Source organism: Dendrobium catenatum, unplaced genomic scaffold, assembly GCF_001605985.2.
Source record: "Dendrobium catenatum unplaced genomic scaffold, ASM160598v2 fragScaff_scaffold_1374, whole genome shotgun sequence".
In the NCBI taxonomy this organism is placed as follows: Eukaryota; Viridiplantae; Streptophyta; class Magnoliopsida; order Asparagales; family Orchidaceae; genus Dendrobium; species Dendrobium catenatum.
In genome coordinates this window covers 237018-255377 of record NW_021319836.1, presented here as the reverse complement: position 1 = coordinate 255377, position 18360 = coordinate 237018, and positions in this window count along the sequence as shown.

Here is an 18360-nt window from a genome sequence, read left to right as displayed (position 1 = left end):
CTTTACTTGACTGCTAGTAGACCAGATATATTGTTCATTATTTATTTATTTGCTAGATTTTAATATGATCTAAAAGAATCATATTTGATAGAAGTAAAAAGAATTTTGAGATATCTTTTGGGAACCCAAAATTTAGGAATTTGGTATGCTAAGCATAGCTCCTCATTTGAAATAATTATATATTCATATTCAAATTTTGGAGGTTATAGGATTGATATGAAAAGTACATATGGAACTTATCAATTCATTGGAAACTCTTTAGTTTCTTGGTCCAGTAAAAAATAGAATTCAGTAGCCCTATCTACTGCTAAAGAAAAATTCATTGCCTTAGGTTGTTATGTGACACAAGTTCATTGGTTAAAATAATAATTGATTGATTTAAGATTTTTAATTAACACAATTCTATTTTTTTTTTAATGATAATACTAATGACATATGTATTTCAAAGAATCCTACTCAACATTCTAGAACCAAGAATATAAACATATGGTGTCACTTCATTAGAGACCATGTAGCTAAGGGAGAAATTGAATTGTATCACGTTGCTACTAAAAATCAACTTGAAAATATTTTTACAAAACTACTGGTTTTTGACACATTTAGCACCTTAAGAACCAGGTTAGGTGTGATTGATCTAAATACTTAAAATGAAATTTTGCAAACTTGATTTGGAGTGTAAATTTATGTTTATTTAATTTTCACTTTTTTGTTTATTTTGTTTATTTTAATGTGTTGAATTTTGTGTTTTTTTATTATTAGACCAGAAGCATTTCATTTGACATAAAGTGATTGGTTTTGAGAAGATTTTTTTAATTATCATGTCTTATTTTCTAAGTGTTCTTTTCGTATTATACAAAATGTTTTCATCATGTATGAATTTTGTAGCATGTACATAATAAGTTTTTAAGTTAAGAACTCAGAATGTAGTTTGTCATAGGGCTCATACTGTAAGATGATGCATCATACTGTATGATATATGTAGTTTTATTTGTACTAGTGGGGATGGTTTAAAAAAATATATATCAATAATTGATTACTAATCATCCATACAAAATTACATTTTGTCTGTACGATCCAGTTGTTAATTTCTATGAGGGAAGAACCTAACTATCATTAAACAATCATTAATATTCTATCATTAAACATAGAAGATTAGTCATTCCAATCTCGACCTTATTTAACTCCATAGGAAATTAGATAGTGCTTTGAGGTGCTAAAAAATAAGATTTAATCATTCAAAAGAATCTTCAAAAATCTTTAAAAGAAAACTATATTTAAATTGCCTAAACCAATTAAGGTGTAAGATGAGGGTTAAGTGGGGCAACCCATGTATTGCCCATATCATCAGATGATCAATCATAAGGCTAAAGATTGTGTAACCTTCGTGGAATGGCTTAAAAGAAAAGTTAAAGATGAATAAGTTGTGATACCCAAGGAGTATTTAACTTATTCTAGTTAAGAATCTTCTAATTGCATAATTGTTGAGCCTTATTTATTAGTCTCAAACTTAAAATCTAATGATGATTGGGATATAACTTTATATGAATCTTTAAAGAAAATTCTAAATTAATTTTAGCATTCATCTACTTAGTTATCCCAAGGAATATAAATTCCCTTCTAGGTTAATCTAACAGATCCTGAGTAAAAAATTCAGAAAAAAGTTTTAGCTAAAGAACTTAAGAAGATGCCAGCTGATCAATCTTCAATAGTTTAGAAGGGGGAACCTAAAAGGAAAGAAATAATATAAATAATATAGTAATTTCTTCAAATGGGAAAGCAAAAGCTCTTATACCCCTTATAGTGTATGATTTCTATTTTGTCTTGCCAGGGGCTAAGAAAGTAATGAAGGATGATTCAGTGCATATTTTGTCCATATTTGGAGATGATGAAATAAAAAGTAACATAAATATGGAAATTAAAAATAACTCTATAAGATCGAAGATAACATAGATGAGCTGAAAGAATCTCTTCAATATTTCTTTAGTTGTGATTCTCCTATTCTTGATATTCGGTGATCCTATTTGTATGTCGAATTCAAATGGCTATATTTTCTTTTCTCTTTGTGATTTGTGCTTTAGTAATTGTAGTTTCCACTATTAAACTCATGTTGTTTAAGATCTCTAATCACGGTAACTTGATGATTTTTTTTTGTTAATTTTTGTTCTTAAGTTCTATTGGACTTAGGTTTTATTTCATTTCTCTATATGGCATCAATCCCATCATCATCCTATCATAATCCCTAAGGTAATCTTCCCTCTTCTTTGGCTGCTCCAAAGAATGGATTCTTTGATGGTAATGATAACTCATCGAGCCCTAAATCTAGATCATTTTATGATGTGTTGGCTGGAGCCTCATCTTTGGATGATCAAGCATTCTCATTCTTGAAAGCTTTGATCAAGGGTTTTCTGACTCTTTTAATTTCTGATAATGATATTATGAAACTTGTTACACCTTATTAGTTTAAGTTGATTGGTAAATTTTTTATTCGCATATCTAATTTGGCTTATATCTATTTTTTCTTTGGTAACTTGAAATTATCGGGTGTTTTCTTGATTTGTTTACTCAATGCTAGGCACATTGCTATACAACTTTCAAATGATTTAGATTATAGTAGTGTCGTTTCTAGGAGAACTTACTATATCAATAATTCTCAAATGTGATTATTGAGATGGACACCCTATTTTGACGTTAAGGAAGAATCTCCTATAGTACCTTTCTGGATTTTGTTTCTGATTTTATGTTTGTATTTTTTTAATCCTCATGTATTACATGCTTTGGGGTCACTCTTTGGTAGGCCACTTCATACAGATCAAGCCACACCCTCTAGATCGATGCCTTATATGGCTCAAATTCTCGTTGAATTGAATATCACTAAGAAGAATCCAAACGATATTTGGATTGGTTCTGAAAAATATGGTTATTTATAGAAAGTTGAATTTAAAAATGTTCCAAATTTTTTTATTCATCAAAATGTTCATGGACATTCCATTAACAATTGCTTTATGGCTCATCCTCGACTTATAAAGGATAATAAGACCTCTAAACCTGTGGTTGAACTTGTTATTGGGGATCTTTCTACTAATGGAGATCATAATATTATTCATGAGAATGAGCAAAATTTGAATATGGAGGATGTTAAGGCTTGTGGAGATGACATATAGAATGGCCCTTTTGAAAATTCCCATAAGGAAGAAGAGAATATTATTCAGAGTAATAATGAATTTGATAACACTGAAGGCCTTGATTAACATGAGGGCCATCAATTAGGTGATTTAACTAGTTATATTTTGGAGGTGAGAGTTGGAGAGGAATAGAATCATCGCATAGTTCCACTACAAGAAAATCACACAATACCAATGGATTTTTTCTATAGCTTTTCGATAGTCTATTTTTTTACGGCCTTCGGGCAGTTTATGAAAAAATATGGCCGACATTTTTTTTTTTTTTTTGAAGATTTTTTTGTTGTTGTTTGGCAGCTATCCGATAGTTTAGTTTTTGGAAACATTTCCTTATTACATTTTAAATAAAAAAAGTGACACTTTTAACACTTTTTCCCTTCTAGCAAACTCATTAAGGCTTTGAAGCGTACTCACTTCAAATCGCATAGCAAGCGGGCAGGGCAAGCTAGCAAGAACGCATGCGAGCAGTCAGGCTAGCAAACAACATGGGTAGGATGCTAGAACATGAGAGGGTAAAAGGCAGTGGGCAGCATGGGAGGCGGCTAGAATAGAGGGCATCTGGGCGACTTTATTTTTTTAATAATTTTTTTTAATTTAAATCAGCTATGGTCACTAAAAAATTATCATAAGTATTTATCATAAGAAATAAACCACTTGTTTTAGTTTCTTATGTGATTTATACATGCAAAAAAATCCACCATAGAACCTCATTACTGCCAAAAAGTAGCCTAGTTTTGCCAAAAAAAAGCTACCGATAAAATTGAATTTTCTTATAGTCTTTGCTCTTTGATTAATCATGGAAATGAGAGTTACAAGAAGATAGAGGGGGGTTTCTCTAATCCATCTCATGGTGAACATAAAATAGAATCCCAAGACAACTAAGCCATTAGCTAAATTAATGCTAATAATTATGGAACTTTTGCTGATCATGTTTCAAAAAGGTTTAATTTGACATTTTGGGTTATGGTTGAGATCATGAAGTAGGGGGAAATTGATCTCATGATTCTTTATCCCCTAAGGATATTCTCAATGGTAATGTTAGTACCATTTCATATATGAATGATAATGCTAAAAATATTGAGAAAGGTTTCAAAATAGTTTCCAGAAAGAAAAGCAAGAGAAATAAGATTCAGAATATTTACACCACTAGGGCTACTCGATCTTTTAATGCCTCTTCCATTAATAGTTAAAGCTCTTGCATGGAATATTAGGGGTGTGGGGGATTCTTTGTCCAAGGAAAGAGTAAAGATTTTATGTAGGATTCATGATATCCATTTCCTTGTTTTATTAGAGCCTTTAAGTTCTGCTTTGAAGCTTGATTTTGTACGTAAAAATCTTGGTTTTGATTTGCTATTTTCTAAATATACTAATAAAATTTGGATTTTCTTGAATCATTTTATTTGTTTGGATATTATTATGTATCTTCCTCAAATAGTTCATACTAGCATAAAATTTCTTTAGTTTTCTGGCTATACCTGTTTTGTTTATGCTTCTTATTCTAAATTGGGTAGAAATAATTTATGGACACAACTCATTGATTTGTCTTTGACTCTTCGAGCCCCTTGGTTAGTTGGTGGTGATTTTAATATTATTACCAATGTATTGAAAATGGTCAAGGGTAACTCCCCTAACTTTCAAGATATGGTACTTCTTGTTTTTCTTCTTCTTTCTCTCATTAGAGTGGTTATGGAGGGACAAGCTCTAGGATGTCTAGAGAGGGTGGCCCTAGGTCACCACCTCAAAATGGTGGTGGTAAGAAGGGGGAGCCATGTGAAAACTACTAGAAGGTCCTATCCAAAGGTGAGGGTGCAGAGGCGGCCACCTAACCTGATTGAAACACGGAGGATTTGACCAAATCGTTGGAGACCACACGCAAGGCTAGAGCTTGTGACTCATGGGGCCAAATTGTAGCCAAAAAACTATCATGCCATCATCCATCGGGTGAGGGAGGAGGACAGTAGCTCGGATAGGAGGTTAAACCAGCCTGTTCCATCAAGCTTAATAGCTCCTAGCATGTCTACCATAGTAGTGCCAAACACTTCATTCATCCCCACTAATAAAAAATTTGCTTGTGGGATCACGACCAAGATCTCCAGCTCCTCTCGTATAGGTCCTCAGCCCCTCACCAAAACTGCTCCACTTGATAGAGCCTCTCCTTTACAAGCATCATATTCCACCAATGAATGCAATTCAGAATATGAAATGGACAACTCAGAGGATGAGACGGAGAATTCCATAGACTATATATGTTTGATAGATGGTATGGAGGATAACGAAGATACTCGCCCTAGCTCAAACCTCTAACATTGTGAGTTGCAGGTTCCCGCCCAGCCTCAGGGATCGCATAAATTGTCGAAGGAGCTTCCTCTCTTTGATGTCATGCTCAATTCAAATAGTAGCCCTTCTGAGGTTGACATGAATATAGATGACCAACTATCCAATATGTTCATTCCAACTATAGATGAGCCACTGAATTCAGCCTAGGTATGTACCAAGAATAATATCATCCCGTGTGGGGATGTTACTTCTAGTGGATTGGTCCATGTTGGGATGGAATGTGATGCTTCTAGCAAGATTGAGCTTTTCAACTGTAGGTGTGGGAAGCCTTATGTTCCTATCACTCTTAACCAAGAAGCTATAGGATGATGCTCAAAGGTGTTTGTGTGTTTTCCCCAATGGCCTCCGCAGCACCTACACAGCAAAAAAATAGCTTCCCCTCATCTGTCTCAACTTGGGGAAGTTTGCTTGGTGGGAAATTTGTTTGGAACATGCTCTAGAATGTTCCCATTTATATGTTAAGCAAGGAGACTTTCTTAGCCAAAGATGGGTCAACTATGGAACCTAAAATTAATGCAGTAAATGAGACCATCTCACGGCTAGAAAAAACCCTCATAGCTATGCTCATTGGTAGACTCATTCCTTTCCCCTACATTGAGAGTGAGCTCAAAATAAGATGGTACCAATTTGGAGAATTCCAAATAATCACTATAGCCCCAAATTCCCTTATTTGCATATTCTAATATTTTGAAGCCCCAGATGAAGTCCTTGCTAGTGGACCATGGATTTTGTCGAAAACATTATTGGGATAGATAAATGGACTTCAAACTCCTCACAAAATTCTTTACACGGCCACCATTTTCTAGTTTGGGTTTAGTAGCCCCAACTCCCATTGTTGTATTGGGATACCTCCAATATCACCCGCCTTGCAAACATGATTGGGAAACCACTCTGGATGGATGCTCACTCTTCCACTTGGGGGAAATCTTCATATACCCGTATTTGTGTGAAGATCAACCTCTCATAAAAGCTCCTTCCTATGATTTGGATCAACAATTTGCATGGTAGATTCTTCCAAAGAATAGAGTATGACAGGCTCTCCAACTTCTGCTTTGCTAGTGGACTCATTGGCCACACTCACCAAAGTTATCATGCCTCAGCTCCCCACCCTTCATCTTGACCTCATATAGCCTCCCCCACTCCTACTAATAAATCATCCCATCAAGGCCAGGTTGTGTAAGCCGCGGGTCCTCCCCTTTATCCAAAGGATACCACTCCTTCATAGGTCAATCGCTTGGAAAAGCTTCCCAATGCAAACATTGTTCAAGAGGATGAGTTGGGTGATTGGAACATAGTCAAAAGAAGAAAGATAGGTGACTATAAGCCCAAAAAGGACTAGGTGTTTTTTCCAAGTTAAACTCCTCATTCGATCACATTCTCCGCTTCTAAGGATCAGTAGTTGGAGGGCACTTTACATAGGATAGTCAACCTTCGGAAGAAACACCCCATGGCCACCAGGGCCTCTATCACCGATGATTTCATGTAGCTTGGAAATCTCCCCACATCTCCAAGGAAGAGAAAGAAGACTTCTATAGAGTTTCCATGAAGGGACTTGGTCCCCTCAAGTGCTCCATGAGTAGCCTCTTCATATTGATTTGTAATGGGTATGAAGAGATTTTTAGAACTCTGTTGGACCAATAGCCACCCATAAAGAAGTCCACCTAATCACTTGAGGGGGTCCTTTTTTTTGTTCCTTTATTTATCCCTTTACCTGTAGAATTGAATGGGGTGACCCATATGATTTAAACTCTTCCTTTTTTACTTTTTATTTAATCTTAGGAAGAGTAAGTTTTTTCTTGTACTTTCTTGTAATTTTCTTTTCATATTAATATATGCCAAGTGCAACTTTCAAACTATAGAAGACTTCAATGATATGATTTTGAATTACAATTCACATGACATTAGTTTTCTAGTAATGTTTTACTTAGAATAAGGCTACTACATGGAAAAGATTGGATAGTCTTCTTTTTATTAATTTTTGGATCTCGCCTTATCAGATGACTCACATTGATCATTTAACTATAACTTTATCTAATCATTCCCATCTAGTGTTGATTATTTCTATAAATAGTAGAAACATTTATCAACCTTCTAGATCTCAAAATACATGGCTCCTTGATGATTCCTTTTTCAATGTTTTACAAAGTAACTGGCATGCACCCCTTTTTCCATCTGATAATGTTTGGGGTATGACTAGATTATGGCTTAAACTTAAGAGACTTAAACAAAAATTATCCTGGTGGAATAAATTTATTTTTAAGAGTATCATCACTTATATATTGGAAGCTAAAAAGATTGTGGATATTGCTGATAAAAATTACATGCATGAATGAGAATTGGTCTACACCTAATGAAGCTAAAACTTACCTTCTCAAACTTCAGGATAAAGAAGAGGCATATTGGAGACAGAAGACATCTACTAAAATTCTTGTGGAACGTGGTCGTAATACCAAACTTTTTCATAATATTATTATTCATAAAAAAATGATTAATCATATTTATAGAATTGCTTTTCTAAATGATTTAGTCATTGATAATCCTGATCTTATTTTTTATTCTGGTGTGGAGTATTTTAAAACTATCTTCAATAAAGCTTTTTGCTCAAATTTGAACATTAATTTTTCTTTTCTTCCCATTATTATTTTTGAGGATGACAACTTATTTCTAACTAAGATTCCCATGGAAGAGGAAATTTGGGACACCATGAAAGGCATGAATTCTAATTTTGTGGCTAGCCCTCATGAGTTTACCACTAAATTCTTTTAGAAATATTAGCCTATAATTAAAGGGGACCTTGTCGATACAGTTATGGATTTCTTTTTGGATAACCCTTATAAAAAATTTTCACTTCTACTTATATTTCCTTAATTCCTAAGTAGAGTGTTACTAATTTTTTGAATGATTTCTTACCCATTAGTTTATGTTCATTCTTCAACAAGCTCATTGCTAAATTACTCAGGGGAAGGTTAACTTTATTTTTAACTACAATTATTTCCCTAGAATTAACAGTATTTGTTAAACGTATATATATATATATATATATATATATATGATATTTTGTTTTCCCAAGAATTAGTTCATGTATTGCATGATCATATTGTTAGTGGTAATATTATCTTCAAAGTTGATATTATCAAAGCATATGAGTGCTTAAATTGGGAATTTCCTTACACTATGCTTAAGCTTTTTGGTTTTGACGTGCACTTCATTGAGTTGATCAAGAATAGTATTGAAAATTATTTTTTCCTATTAAGATCAATGGTAAGTCGCATGGTTTTTTTTTATTTTCTCATTGGCATAGACATGGAGATCCTCTATATCCTATTCTCTTTATCATTGCTATGGATTATTTTTCTAGAGGGCTTAATGAGTTATTTAAATCTCATCCTAGTTTATAGTTTAGAAATTTTGATGGTTTTCCTGTTACTCACATGGGCTTTGTTGATGATTTCATTATTTCTACTAATGGTTCAATAAAAATGATTTACATCCTGTTTATATTTCTCAATAAATTTTAGCTTGCTCATGGTTTGATTTTTAATCCTACCAAGAGTTGTTTCAATCTTGCTAAATCTATATCTCAAAGGAGAATTATTAGTATTAAAAATAAGTTTGGTTTTGCTCCTTAAAATCTACCTATGAATTATTTAGGTGCTCCCCTTTATAAGGGTATGAAAATTTTTCATTTATTTGATGGCATTTTTTCTACTATTCAAAAGAAACTTTCTTCTGTGGCTTTTAATTTTCTTTCTTTTGGTAGTAAATTAGTCCTCATTAAACATGTTTTATGTAGTATTCCTTTTTATCTTTGGAGGCAGATCAAATTATTGAATGGGGGATGGGGACTAGTAACATTCTCTTTTGGCTAGACAATTTGTTGGGTAATTTTTCTATTAATAATTTCTTAAACACTCACTCCACCTCAACTTGCAAAGTCAAGGATTTTATTCTTAATGGGGTTTAGAATACTGATCTTCTTACTAATTATGTTCCCGATTTTATTGTCAACTCTATCATCAAGATTCCTATACACTTGGATAATGAGGATTGCATTTTGTTTAATCTTTCTAATGATTGTAAGTCTGTTATGAAGCATATTTGGAATTTTATTTGGCAAGCTCACCCTAAAGTTTTGGATTATATGACCATTTGACATGCCAACTTTCCTACCTCTTATTTTATTCTTATGTGGAGTATTTTACATAACTAGTTGCCTCATGATTCTATTTTATTGAAAAAGAGTTTTCATATTGTTTCTAAATGTAAATGTTGTTATCATGTTGAAAACACCAATCATGTTTTTATGCAAGGCCCTACTGCTATAAAAGTTTTGTTATATTTTGATAATATCTTTAATGTGTAATCTTCTGGTAATTATTCTTATATTATTAATCTTCTTAATGATAGGTTTATTTCTACCAAAGTCCATATTAGGAATAGTTTACCTGTCATCATTTGTAGGTTTCTTTGGAGGAGTAGAAATGAATCTAAGCAGGAGGAAATTAGAATGAACTCTCTTTGTATTATTGGAAAATTCATGGATAAAATTATGTAGTTGTCTTTTTCTAATTTACTAAAAGTTTATTCTTTTAAAGGATTTTACCATATTGCGGCTGAATTTGGTGTTTCCTTCCAACCCTCTTCCATTTGCTTCAAAGAAAGAATTGTTAAGTGGTTGAAGCCTCCTAGGGGCTACTTTAAACTTAATATTGATGTCTTTATTAACAATTTGAATTTTGGTTGTGGTGGTATTATTAGGGATTTTAAGGGTCATGTAATTAGTGCCTTTGTGGGTCCCAGTAACACTTATACTACTATTAAAGTTGAGATTAAAGCTCTTCATTTTTGTCTTCAATTTTGTATTTGCTTAGGTATTACTGATGTTTTTATTAAAGTAGATGTTATGCTTTTGATTCATTATATTGAAGGAAATTCTATTTTCAATCCTGATAAATTTAATTTGCTTAGAGATATAAACATTGACACTCTTTTATATCCTTTTCTATTGCTCATAGTTTGTGGGAGGACAATATTATGGTTGATTTGTTAGATAAATTGTAGTGTAATTTGAATGGTAAGTCACATAGTTTTTCTAACTCTTCTCATGGGCTTAGATAGGGAGATATTATAGACCATAAATTAAGCCCATTAAATTTTCTTAGATCTAAAAGTAAACCAAAGCTTGTGGGTAAAATCTTTAATCATGTTAGTCAAGGTATTTAAACCTAAATGGCCCTCTTTTATAACCCTAGAAAGGTTAATCCAATACTGCAACATTATAATATGCTTACTATCTTTAGTACCCAAAAAAATATATTAAAAAGTCTCTCCATTCTAGTACAAACATTTAAAGTAGGACTTAAAGTTTGTAAAAGATAATAGGAATATAACATAAAATATATTTAATGAGGACTAATCTACCACCAAAAGAAATAAAATTAAAAGCCCAAGAAAAAAGTTTCTTTTAAATAGTAGAAAAATATGTTATTAAAAAAATAAGAGCATTTCTTACCCATACAAAGGGGAGTACCTAAAAAATTTCATAAGTAAATTTTTAGGAGAAAAAAAAAACTTATTTTAAATACTATTATTTCTCCTTTTAGATATAGATATAGCATGAATGAAACAACTCTAGGAAGGGATCAAAATTAAACCACTAGCAAGCTGAAATTTGTTGAGAAATATAAATATGATGTAAAGCATTTTGATAGAACCATTAGTGAAAATAATAAAATCATCAGCAAATCTCAAGTGAGTAATACGAAAACCACTGGAAGTTTTAAACTGTAAACTAGGATGAGAACAAAATAACTCATTAAGCCCTCTAGATAAATAATCCATAGCAATGATAATAATAGCAAGAGATAGAGGATCTCCCTATCTAAGCCCATAAAAAGATTTAAAAAAAAACTATGCAACTTACCAAGTCAGTTGTGTGCTAGCTATGCTATTGTTGGTAACTTTACTAGGGATGACTATTGCTTGGATAAGGTTCGTCCTTCATTTGTTAAAATAATGAAGGAGGAATCTAGTTTGTAGTTGTTTTTTTTTTTCTTTCCTGCTTTTTTTCATTTATTAATGCAGTTTCTGCTTTTCTCAGAAAAAAAAAAAACTTACCAAGTCAGTCAAGGGATGGTGAGGTTGGACCATGGCTCCATATATACATAATAGTGTCTTTTACCCTTTATCACTATATCAAATATTATCATGAGGGAGTAAGGCACCGTATTAAAGATGACATGCAACCTTTTTTAATTCATGAAGTAGGTATATATGAAGATGCTTCATACTAACTTCCTAAGAGTAGACTACCTTCTCTAAAAATTTCAAATTGGCTAAAGTAAAAAAAAATAAATGAAAAATAAAGAAAACAAAGAAGTAAAGAAAAAAAAAACTTTTTGATCTTGAACACAATGTTTTCTAGTCACCTAACCCTCCTTCACAAAGATGAGGTAGAATGATTCAATGATCTAAAGGAAGAGGTGGAGGATGAAAATTCTAAATTGTGAAAATAAAAAGAAATTTAAAATATACAAGTAAAGGTACATGCAATATATATCAATTTAGAATCTAGTTATGGAGGACAAATCTTATGTGATTGATAAAAATCCATATATTATTAAACATAGGAACTCTATAAAATAGCCAAAGTTGAAATTTCAATAGAAGTTGATAGCATTGAGGACAGGTTCTAAATTATTAGGGAGGATAATTCAAATATATTTACAAAGAGATTAAAAGAAGTATGTGAAAAATATTACTTAGACCTTCATATCCTAGAATGATGTAAAAGATCATAGCTAAAAGTATATTTTCCTTTAAACTTAGATTCGAAGCCAAATACCCATGTACCATCTACCACCAACAATACAAAAATTGATGTAAACCTTGATGATCCATTTATGGATGAGATTAAAGAGCTTCCATTTGACTAGTACTCAAACTATGCAAAAAAAATTTCTAAGCAAGGTTTAACACGATCAAAAGGGAATAGAGGTGAAGCCCAATAATTTGAATAGTTCAACTAAATATGCAATTTGAATAGCAATCTAATATGGAATACAAAATATTATAAATATGCAATAAGATCAAGTGCTAGCTTCATTACTCTATGTTCATTTAACAGTGATGAGTATTGATTAGTCATTTTAATAATCTTGAGTATGATAATCTCATTTATTGAATTTTTGAGCATTTAATGAACTCTATTTAGAAACTACAAATGATCTAGATGAATCTCAAGTTAGGGATGTACCTCAAGAACTTGAAGAGGATATTAAATTTATAATATATGACTTAAAAGAAACAAATATATATAGTGAAGAAGACCCTCATCTGTTCTTCATAAGTTCTTTATTGAATGAGGATGATTTAAATCAAATGATCGAGTTACTTAAATAATTCAAAGACTACTTTTCTTGGATTTATGAAGAAATTCTTAGATTATCTCCAAATATAGAAGTCTAGATTTTATAAATTTAACCATGAATGATTCTAGTAAAAAAAAACACCTCGATGGATGCGACTTGACATTGAATAACAAGTAATAATTGAAGTCAAGAAATTAATAGATACTGGCTTCATTTGGGAAAGATAGCATCATTCTAATAAAAAAGAAGGATGGTCAAACTTATATCTACATTAAATTAAGAGATTTGAACAAGGCTTATCCTAAAAATGAGTTTATACTCCCTATATTAGAACTCATGGTTTATATTACTTACTCGTATGTGATATTTTCCTTTATGTATGATTCAGCTGGATACACTCAAACAAAAATAGCTCATGAAGATGAAAATTATATAGTATTAAGAACACCAAATTGGGTTTACTGTTATAAAGTTATCACATTTAGTTTAAAGAAAACTGGAGCAACCTACCAACAAGTAATGATGACCAACATCAGGTGGAATATTATATTAATGATCTAGAAGCTAAAAATTATCATATAGATGACCATTTATAAGACCTAAGAATCATTTTATAAAGGTTATGTCAATATAACTTAAACACAAACCCTTTGAAGTGTCTTTTTGACATCACAATAGGGAAATTATTTTGTTTTGTTCTTCAACATCATGGAATATAAATTGATCCAAATAAAATCAAAGCAATAATATAAATGTCATCATCTAAAGGACTTACCCAATTGAGGTCTTTCAAGGTTATTTAGCATACCATAGCAATTTTATATTTTATATCAAACCATTCAAGCAGATTTTAGTCATTTACATGTCTTTGTAAGTAAGATGCTCACTTTTAGAGGGTTGAAAATTATCAAAAAATATTTGATAGTATAAAATAATATCTAATAAATCAACCAGTCTTAACTGTTCCCATCCATAGGAAGCCACTAATTCTACATGTAATAGCTTTAAGTGAATATCTTAGCATCTTATTTACTCAGGTTAATGAAAAAGGAAAAAAGAATGCACTTTGATATCTGAGTAGACATTTATTTTCAACAAGAATCTTCACATTATATATTTTCTCATAAAGTGAATCTGATATCCAGAGTAAATTTAATACAATATCTTAAGACTTATCCAACATTATCTACAAGATTGTCTCGATGATCCATGCTTTTTTCATAGTTTATTCCTTTACATGATGTGAAATGGGAAGTTGTGGCATATTTCTTAACAGATTATCCAATATAGGATAATTGTCTAATAAATAAAGAACTACTAAATGAATAAATTAATAAATTAGAGCCAAATAAAAAATTTACTAGGGAATTTTATTTTGATGGTATTACTTCAAGTCAATAGGAAACTTCATATCATATTTCCCTAGAGAAAGTTGGAATCGGCATAGTGTTTGTAACTCTAGATAAAAATATAATGTATTATTCTTATCATATGTCAGAACCTTGTACAAACAGTGAAGTTGAGTATGAATCATTAATAATTGGATTAGAGTTGATAATCTTAAATGAAATTGTAGAGATCAAAATCGTTGAGGATTCACAACTAGTGATCAATAAAATAATTAGTTATATAAAGTATTAAAGGAAGGTTTGATTCCTTATCATCAATATACAACACATCTTCTTAAATAAATTTTGAATGTAATATTATATAAAATTCCCCATGCAAATAACTCCATGGAAGATGTCCTATTAAAATTAGCTAAAGCTCTGGCTCATCCTGAAGGGGATTTAATTATGATAGAAGTACAAGGTTACAAGGTTACAAAGTTTTATCACCCATAGACTTTGAACATATAAATAGAAAATCCCCATTCAAGGTAAAAATTATCTTTATAGTAGATTAAGTGGAGTATTGGAGAACACCCTTTATTAAATACTTAAATGAAAATAAGCTCCCTCATGATAGATCTATAGTTGATCAAATCAAATGAAGATCTCTCTATCTTATATACTAGTAAATAACACACTATATAGAAAATCATTTGATCATATATTGTTATAATGTTTAAAGAAACCAGAAGCGTTGAAGATTATAGAAGAAGTACATGTTGGATTATATGGTGCTCACCAGTTTGATTCAAAAATGAAAATGACAATAAAAAGGAATGGGATATTATTGGCCATCAATAATTAATGATTGGATGAAAGTTGCATTGCCATCAATGTCAAGTGCATAGTATGGTTCAACATCAACCACCAATTGTATTACATCTAATATTTACTTTATGACCATTTAAAAGATAGGGTACATATATTATAGGTCAAATTTTAATTTTTCATCCTCCAGAGGTTATAGATTGATATTAGTATCTAAAGATTATTTCTCAAAATGGGTAGAAGAAGTGCCTTTTAAGGAAGTTAAAGCTCGTCACATTTTAAACTTTTTTAAAGACCATATCATATATAGATTTTTTGTTCCTCATTGAATCATATCAGATAATGGCCCATCATTCAAAAGTGTAAAATTAATTAGTTTTTCCAAATGTCACAATACTAATTGGAGGTACATAACAATCTATTACACTAGGGCAAATGGATTAGTCAAAGCCTTCAATAAAATATTGGTGTAGATTTTAAAGAAGCCATTGGATGGAAATAAATATCAATGACATGAAAATTTAGAAGATGCTTTGTGGCATACAGGACAACATATAGAACTCATATTGAGTCTATGTTATTTGCTCTAGTTTTTGGAGTAGAGGTTGTTCTCCCTATAGAGGCACACCTTTCTTCATTGTGTTAGAATTCAATAATAAGATAAAAACATGAGAGACTCAAATAAGAAGAACTCAAAAATTTAAAAGAGAAGCATATACAATCTCAACATAAACTTGAGTTATAAAAAGCTAAAAAGATTCAAGCACAGAATAAGTTCATTCATCCAAGAACTTTCCAAGTAGAAGACTTTGTCTTGGTTTTACAAAGACCTATCTTTGCCCATCCGAAGATAGGTGATAAATTTGAACCAATTTGGGAAAGTTTATTCATGATAGACAAAGCATACCAAGGATAACCTTATAAATTTATTGATTATAATGGTTACCTATAAATGGATGATATCTCAATTAATACTATGGTGGATAGTATAACAAATATGTCAATTTTATAGGGTCTTGATAATGTTAATTTATGCTTTTGGCAAGATAATTCGGCTACCTTTTTCTCTAATAATTGTTTGGACTATAACAAATTAGCTTAGGTGATTCTTGAAATCATTTCTAATAAGATTTTACAAATACCTCTTAACCTTTTGGTTGAGGATGTTTTAATATGTAATATGGTGAATAATGGTGATTTTAACCCAAGGATGCTTTGCTATGATTATAACATACTTAAGCACAATTCCCAATAATACTTTTTCTATGATATGGCATAAAAGTATTCCCTCTTCTATTGCTACCTTTTTTCTGGCATCTTCTGAACAACAATGTGCCTACGAATGATAATTTAGTTAAAAGAGGTTTTCGTGTGGCTTCTAAGTGACATTGTTACTACCATGTGGAAAACTTGCATCATGTTTTTATTTTGGGACCTATTGACACAAAAATTTGGATCTATTTTGAGGATATCTTTAAAGTAAATTATTTCAATACTAATATATTTATTAGGGATATGATTAATAAATGGTTTTCAACGTCCAAATGTCATATTACTCATCTTATTTCTTCTCTTATTTTATGACACCTTCGGCTTGATAGGAATAACTCACTCTTTAATGGTTTGCTTGTGAAGGTTGATCAGATTATCAAGAGCATTAAATATAAAGTTATTAAATTGTTTAATGTCCATCTTTTAATTGCTAAGAATTTAAAGGTTTTACCTTTGCTGATAAGGTTTTTGGTATTATTTTACCTGTTAATGACTACATTGATGTTCTTAATTTGGTGTACTAGCTAAAACCTCCTATTACTTACAAGCTAAATTGTGGTGGATTGGTTAAGCAAAATTGTTGCAGGTGTGGTGGTATAATTAGATATTCTACTGGTAACTTTATCAATTCTTATGTCATTCCTCTTTCTAATTATTTTATTAATTTTGTTAAGCTATCTACTATCTTTTATGGCTTGAAATCATGTTTATCCCTTAATATTATCAACATTTGGATTGAAGTGGGTGCATATGATTTTTTACCTCAAAGATAGGTATGATAAAGTTTGTAGTCCTAATTTATTCTACTTAATTAGGGGTATTAAATAGATGCTTCTTTTTTTCATATAAAGATTACTCATATTTATAGGGAAGGAAACTCTTGTGCTGATTGGCTTGCTAACCTGGGTTACAAATTGTAAAGTCCTACTAAATTTACTTATGTTGAATTGTCTACCTTTATTAAAGGCCTCATTCATTTGGATAAGTTGGGTTTTCCTTATGTTAGAAGTTAATTGGACTTGTTTAGGGTATTTCTAAAACTTTTTTCCTGGTGTGATGGATTCTCTCTCTTTGGATAATTATAGTGATCGGCTAGTGTTCCTTTAGTTTATGGTTGTTTCAAATAATATCTGAGCCCTCTTAACATTTCTTGTGGGTTGCTTATTATTTCATACAAGAATACTTCTAAAAATTGATTGATTTGGTTTTCTATTTCCTTACCTTGTCTTCATGGGTTTTACTTTTTTGACATTGCCAGCCTCATTGCTCTAATGCCCTGGGGGTGTTTTCTGCTCATCCATTATGTGATCGGTTGGGCATGGGTTTGTTTCTATTTGAGTAGAATTTTACACTTCTTGAAGGTTATTCTATGGAGGTGTGTTGGAATTTCATTGGGTTTGGGTTTTGGGGAGTTATTTGAGGTTTTACTTGCTGGATTTTGATCTTATGTGCAGGTTACTTGATTCTATCAGTGCTTCTTGTGATCCTTATGGTTATTATATGGGTTTTTTTAATTCCTGCTGTTTGGTTTGGGGGTGATTTTAGATGGTATAACCATTCTCTCTTTTTGGGAAGTTTTATTACTAATGGCTCGTGGTTTATCTATTATATTGTTTTAAGTGGTTTTATCCTTGGCCATTATGTTTTTTGTTCCACTAGACTTTTTATTGGAATGTTAAGGTGTATCTTGATTATAATGGGTGGAATTATGTTACCTTCCACTTCTCTTTTTGTATGGACTATTCTAGTTGATATTCCTTTTCCATGTATGCTTATACTTACTTTAATCAAATGAAATTGGTTATCATACTTCTCCTTTGTGTAGGGAATTATAAACAGGCTTATGAATACATCTACATCATATTTGATTTTATGTTTTCTTTAATTTGTTTTATTAAAAGCTTTTTGTGGGAACCTTTTGGTGCAGTTTTGCTTCTTCCTGAAATTTTATGTGATGAAATCAAGCTTAAAGAGTATCCTTATTTCTACTTTTATTTTTGGTGATGGTTACTGAAAGTTCGTTCGGGATGTTAAGCCCTATGA